This window comes from Monodon monoceros, unplaced genomic scaffold, assembly GCF_005190385.1.
Source record: "Monodon monoceros isolate NGI ecotype Baffin Bay Population unplaced genomic scaffold, NGI_Narwhal_1 Super_Scaffold_8, whole genome shotgun sequence".
Lineage (NCBI taxonomy): Eukaryota > Metazoa > Chordata > Mammalia > Artiodactyla > Monodontidae > Monodon > Monodon monoceros.
The window spans coordinates 57,461,082-57,468,251 of record NW_021703785.1 but is presented as its reverse complement, the minus strand read 5'-3'; the positions used below and the strand labels follow the sequence as shown (position 1 = coordinate 57,468,251).

The following is a 7,170-nucleotide window of genomic DNA, read 5'->3' as shown; positions in this document are numbered from 1 at the left end:
TCCGTTGCGGAGCACAGGCTCCGGACGCGCAGGCTCAGCGGCCATGGCTCACGGGCCCAGCCGCTCCACGGCATGTGGGATCCTCCCGGACTGGGGCACGAACCCATGTCCCGTGCATCGGCAGGCGGACTCTCAACCACTGCGCCACCAGGGAAACCCCGAAGATCAGGTTTTATTCATTTATATTTTCAAGCTCTCCATACAAAATTCAAAAGGTACAAAAGGGTCGAGTGTCAAGGAAGTTTCCCTCTCACCCCTGTCCTCCTGCCATGCAGGTGCTTTCCTGGGAAAAGAAACCCACATCGTCAACTTCTTAGATATTTTCCCGGAGACAGTCTGTGCACATGTAAGCAAGTATGATGCATTAGTTTTTCATGGTTTTCCTTTCCTTCTTTCCCCAAATGGTAACATACTCTGAGGCATTTAATCTCTTGAGTAAATCTTCTCTTAATCACTTTCTTAGGCATGGGCTCTGTCAAGGGTCAGTGGGAGAGGCAGGGAGGGGTTGCAGCCAGCAGCCCCACCCCCAGTGGGTGATGTGAGGGGCGTGTGAAATACCCCAGTGGGGTATTGTGGTGGGAATCAACACTCCAACCATGCTAAAAGTGGAAATTCTCTCAGACATTTAACTCCATCTGTGACTATCCTTTATTAGGCACTCCCGTGGAGCCCTAAGCAGTGTATCTGAATTTGGGGTGGTTACCACAGGTGCAGTGTGTTTATGGGAACCTGGTTACAGGTAGGTATGGCCATGGGTAGGCTTTCCCCAGGCTTGGAGAAAGTGGGCAGAGAGCACAAGGTCGACGGATAAACTGAGACCAGTGACTCCCAGTGGCAGCACTTGGAAAGTTTGGTGAGTGCACACTGCTGGCATTCAGTGCGTGGGGACCAGAGATGCTAGACGTGCTACAGTGCCCAGGATAATTCTGCACAAGAAAGAACGTTTCTTGAATTTGAATTCAGCTTTCGAATGCCCCAGAGATTTCAAATTCCTGAGCAGTTATGATGGAAACAGAGATTCTCTTACTACATTTACCTTCCTTTTATTTATTCCTTATCTTTTAGTTAAAGCATTATATTGATTTTCTTTCAAGACCATGTGGGCAGGTAGATTCTATCATTTCTGATTTTCATTTCTTGATTTTAAAATATTGGACATTGTAAAATATGTGGTATGTAAAACAAAAGGTGAGTTGCTGTTTGGGGCCCCTCCCATAGGAGGAGATAGTTGGATAGAGGAAAGGATGAGTGAGGACCAGTCATGGGGGAGCCAGGTGGAATGACAATGGGGGACCCCACATCGGAAGTCATAGATGGTGACAGCCAGAGGGTACAGCTTCTTGCTGTCTGATCAGTGAAGTCTGTTCCTTCAAGGCAGTGTGCAGTCTCACCCTCATGGATTCTGGCTTCTAGTGTCCTATGGGCCCCCTTGGAGCAGAACAGTGTCCCACCATATGCTCAGTATTGCACAGGGGACAGGTGCAGGAGCAAGTCAACCACCCTAAAACTCCACATTCATCGTGGGTGGGAATTTTTGTGTATGAAGATCTAAATCAGGCATAAGGTACAGTAGACACTAATTGCAAAGATATTTATAATATATAAATATTTTTATTTTATTTTTTCATATACCTTTTAAAGAGGTATATCTGTGATAGCTCTGTGCCTTTCCATGCTTTTCCTAGGCAATTGGTTTCATGGGATATTGCTGATATATTGCCCTCCACAGATCTTCCCAGAACACAGAACTCTGTCTGCCTATGCTTTTCTAGTACTTTAACTACACATGAGGCTCTCCTAACAGAGGGTGAATCAATAGGAAACATTCTACAAGAAATATTTATTCTGCAAATGGCCTGTGGAAGCTGCTTCCCTGTGTTCCCTAAATCCTGGGTTTGGGATGCTCTGTGCCTGCCTCACAGCGTCTGAAGAGCTGGGCTGACTTCCTGGTACATCTTCCCCAGTGCCTACGTGGAGTGTCCTAGGCCTGGGACTCCTGATGGCAGGCCTTCCCAGAGCATAGCTGTGGGCCCACATCTGCATCTCTGCTGCCCGCACCTTCAGCTCTGGGCTCAGCCGCCTGGATTATTTTGAAATCCGTCTAATGGCCTTAGTGGAGAGAAGACAAATGCCCTTTGTGTGCCCCACTACTATCACTCATATTTTCTCATCTTTCCTCCCTTTTTTGGCCAGAGTTTCTTCAACAATCCACAGCCCTCTTATTTCTTGTGTTCCGTTGCACTTAATAATCGGTTTGCCAGTTATAGTCCGGCCTAATTATAGCTGTTCCATGTGGGTGTAACCAGAGTGTACATACCCGTCTGTATTCTGATTTATTTCATTTAAGTCTATATAGAAAATTACACAGCCTTACCCCTACATAGTCCCCACTAAAAACTTTTGTGTTGGCTTCATAACTATATTACATCAAGGAGAAATACTATGACTCTAAAATAACGCTGAATTAAAGATTTTGTGAATGAAGTTTTTCTCTTCATTTGGATTATTTCCATTGGCTGAATTGCCAGAGTTGGTATTTCTAGGACGGAAGAAACGAACGCTGTACGGCTTGCTCAGATCTGACAATATGTCATCATGTTGCACTACGAGTTATGCCTTGATTTTACAAGTTGGATTTTTCTTTTTCTTTTTTTCTTTTACAGACTGTCCAGCCCTCCAGTTCCCAGGCTCAAAGCACCCATGCTTTGAGTTCCTCAGCCTTCAGAGAGGAGGTGGTAGCTGGATGTACTGTCCCCAGACGCTGTTGTAGGGAAAAGCTTTCAGGTGCCGCAGAGATTGGGGAATAGAGGAAGCATTCCCACTGTTGAGGATTTTGATGTAATGATGATAATGGTAATGGTACTGGTAGGCACCATTTACTGGCTTCTTTATGTTAGGTGTTTAATGATCTCATTTCCTCCTCTTGACCACTGTGCCAGGTAGGTATCGTTAATCACCATTTTATTAAGAAAAAGCTGAGGTTCAGAGAGGCAAAGTAACTATGCTTTCAGCTGCAAGTGGCTGAAGCTAGGTTTTCTTATGATCTCACTCGACCGTAGGTAAGGAGGCAGGAGGTCCCAGGTTGGTTCAGCAGCTCAGCAGTGCCATCCAGGAGCCAATCTCTTTCCACATTTCTGCGTTGGCATCAACTTGTGGGTGATGTTTCCTTTCCTTGGTGCAGCAACACCAAGCTTTCGCATCCTCACACAACCAAATTCAAAAGCAGGAAGAAGGGAAAGGTGGCAGTCTTCTCATGTGTTTGTGTGCATGTGTGTGTGTGTATTTATTTTATCAGGAAGGAATATTCCCCCAAAGCCTCCCAGTCAATTTTATCTGATATCTCATTGTCCAAGAGAATGAAATGACTTGGTTTGGCCAGGCAGGGTTCACCTCTGAGCGTACTGTCTCTGTCTCTCGATAGCTGAATAAAATTGCACTATTCTTAGTGAGAAGAAAGTGGGAATAGTGTTGGGTGGGCAACAGTGTCGACTGCATTTCCCCAGCATTCCATGGTAGAGGGTTGTCTTCTTACATACATGCTTTCTTCCAAGATCTCTTTAACATGAGCTAACAGTGTGTGTGTGTGCACACGCGTGTGTGTGCCAGCAGGCATGTCCCAGGTGCTCACACTTGGTTGCTTGTGTAGCCTGGTCATCGAGTCCAAAGATAAGAAATCAGTGGAAATGCTGCAGTAATTCTTGCTCGCTATCTTGCAAATGAGAGACAGGGCAGGATAGCAAGGCTGGGTTAGTGAGGCACCATCATGTATTAAGGAAGAAGGCAGGTTGAAGAACGAGGAGATCTGGATTCTAGCCCCAGATCTGCTACTTTCTATCTGTGTTACCTTGGGTAAGTTATTTAATCTTTCTGAACCTCAGTTTTCTCATCTGTAAAGCAAGAAGGTTGGACTAGGTCATCTCTAAATTTTGTTCAGCTCTAATATTCTATAGTTACAGTGCAGTTTTTACTGAGCAGCTATGAGCAGTGCTCTGTACAGTCTATCACATTATTTTTTTTACATTATTTTTTAAAAAACATTTCAAAATGCAGCTGCATGCCATATGAATGGAAGAAGTCAACATTATTCATATATATGGAGACTAGGACATCATGTAACAGAATTAGATATAGAATATAGTATTGCAGACTCTTTTTAAATGTCTTTATTTTGCATTACAAATTGTACTTTGAGTTATTATCACTTTAACTGGCTTGTGTTTTACATTTACAGCACAGATCATCTTCCAGAACTTTTCACTGTTTCTAGTTTCCATTTTATTGGAAACACCATCTCGTTATAACTGAGTAAAGAACATGGCAGAGTCGGGGGAAATTTTTGTGCCTGTCTCTTTTTACTCTCTCTCTCTCTCTCACTCTGAACATAAATAGTATCTTGGCAGCTGATCTTTGTCGTTTAAAAAAAAACACATGAAAAGGAAACAGCAGTGGGTGATCTGCTTTCTGAAACAGTGTAAGAAAGATCTGAAGAGTGTTAGCTTTGCACTGAAGCTCCTTCAGCTTCTGCTTTTACAATATTTGCAGGAAGTTTCCTGACACTAAGGGGGAAAAGAAACAGTGGCCAGAGACTGTCTCCTGAAAATATGCAGGAAGGATAATGTGGAGGCCAAGACAGACGTGTGTGATGAGCTCCAGCCGTGCCTCAAAACAGGAACTGATGACAGGGAGGTTTTGCTATTTATCTTCCAGGGTTGTTTTAATATGCAAAGTAGGTCCTCAGCGGCAGCTGCTATTCAGTCAGCCACATTCCCTGAACTGGATAGTGTATTTTTAGTTGACAGGAAAAAAAAATACTTGGTTAGGAAGGAGCTCGGATGGTCACGTCTTAGAAACTCAGATCAGCACTTGAGACTTTACTACATTTCCCAGATGAGTTACTGTCACTCTGGGCAGCAAGCAACAGAGTGTTTACTTCAATTCTCTTCCTTTCATTAAAAATCATTATATAAGGTATGATGAACATATTTTTCTGTATGAGTGTCAAACAACATAAAAGTCTACAAGGTGAAATTCCTAAGCTCACCGTCCAAATCACTACTCCCCTCCTTAGAGATAATCAGAATCCACAGTTTGATGTACATTTTTACAGTGATGTTTCTATAATATACTCACATATTTTGGAGCAGACAGATATTTTATTATTTGTTTTGTTTGATTAGGTCTTTTTTTAATGTAATTGTGATATCTGTAACATCTCATTTAACAATGTTGCAGTGGTTTCTCCATGTTAGTACATATAAGTCTACCTTGGTTATCTTTTGTTACTATTTTAAAAAATAATTTATTAAATACTGAGAAGGCAATAAGAAGTATAATACTAAAACACAGGTGAAATTATGTGACCCTAGAGATTTGCAGAATCTGCAGGAGACCTTTCTAGAACAGGGAGCGCTGCAGCTTCCCCAGGCCAATCTTACGTGGCTGCACAGGTATCGATAAGATGGGAGATCAATGGCTGCTCTGGAGGGAAGGCAGAGCATTCCCCAAAGAATGGGTGTTTACACAACATAGGATTGCTCAGATACTTTTGGCCCCTAGCAAACATTGCCTAAGTGGTGTTCTTGAGGTTGTTACATACCTATGCTTGGGAAAGATGTGGAGGCTGGAGGAGGTGAGGAGATGGGGAGAAATCTGGAGTGTAGAGAAGCTTGGATTTCCGTTGACACACTTTTTTTTTCCCCTAGAGAGTTACTGACACACAGTCACTGGATTAAATTGATGCTCCCATCTCAATTAACTCATTAGTAGGAATAACAAATTTACATACCATTGTGTGGGCTTATTCTCATGAACCCTCCATCCAAAAAAGTAAAAAAAGAAAAGAAACAAGGAAGATGTGGGGTTTTTTAAACCCTCAAACATTGAAAACTTTTCTTCCCTTTAACTGCTTTCCCCAGTCACATCAGGTGAGTTATATGTGAAATTGATATTTCAGAGTTTGCCGTGGTAGAAAAAGAAAGAAGTAGGAATAAGACTTTAAGAAAGAAAAGAGGGACATATAAAAACTATATCAGGATATGAATACCAATGCCCCACCCCTAATCATTTGAAACAAGTGTTAGAGGCAGCAGCAATACCGGATTTCCATTTAGTCACCCGCTAGATCTGTTGCCTTTTAAACAACTTTAGATACCATTTTTATTTTGATAAATGCAGGGAGAGGGCAGGGAAATGTCTGCCTGGCGTGTTACAACATATTAAGCTTATGCCTTGCTAAAACTCTATGAAATGGTGACTCCTGTATAAATTCTGATTCTCCTTCTTCCTAGGGGAGTTTTATCCATACTTGAAGACTCCTTGGAGATCCCTATTGTAAGATTGGGAATTCTGCCTTCTAATCTGGCTCATTGATTCACTTCTGAGTGGACTGAGACAAATCCTACTAATTGTTGAATTTGTTTCCTTGTTTGTGAAGCACTGAAGTAAGTAATCCTCTTGTGGAAGTGCCTGGGCGACCTTTTAAAAGTTGGTCACCCCTGTAGCGGGATCGGAAATATTGCAGTTATTTTTGGAGTTGGATGAAGAAATGTATCTTGAAATTAAAAAGTAGTTAAACCTATAGCACTTACCATAGATGGGTTTGAATTTCGTATCAAAGACAGTGTCAAATCTAGGTTGGTTAATAAATAAACTAGAAGCAAACACAATAAATGGGAATAAAACATTTAACAGATGTTAAGTTTGGCTCACGCCACACGGTGGCAGGCTTACTCTGTGTTGTGCTTCCTTTTCAAGCAGCAAATCTAAATGCTTGCATTTAACTACATTAAATCTTTTTAGAAAGTTATCTTTTAGAAAGTTAACTTTTAGAAAGTATGACATAAGTTATTAATTTGTCAAGATTATATTTTCTTATAAAGTGTACTTTACGTTGTATGATACCTGAGCAGCAGTGATTTGAGCCTTCAACAGGACATTCTACCTCTAGATCTCAATTACTTCATCACTAAAATGATGGGCTTGGGTTACTTACAGTTCTAAAATTGTCATACCTCTCCTATAACTAAAAAAAGCCTAAACATTCTTCTTCAGTAACAAGAATTTCAGTCATGTTGCAGTTAACTTGATAAGGAATATAGTTTTTTAGTTAGATTGCCTAGATTTGAATTTGAGTTCTGTCATTTATTAACCGTGAGGTAAGGAACTTCACCT

General features: G+C 41.6%; 1 protein-coding gene across 2 annotated transcripts in view; it reads left to right on the top strand.

The window, feature by feature from the left end:
- The first annotated feature begins 2,713 nt into the window (after nucleotides 1-2,713).
- Nucleotides 2,714-7,170, top strand: part of RCBTB1 (RCC1 and BTB domain containing protein 1) — a 67,661-nt gene continuing 63,204 nt past the window's right edge. The window contains exons 1-2 of one of the 2 annotated variants that reach the window (XM_029210278.1): nucleotides 2,714-2,784; nucleotides 6,288-6,440. The gene's annotated coding sequence lies outside the window, so the exon portion shown is untranslated. Of the gene's footprint in view, nucleotides 2,785-5,335; nucleotides 6,441-7,170 lie in introns of those variants that run through there. The other variant, XM_029210277.1, reaches the window with a different exon arrangement.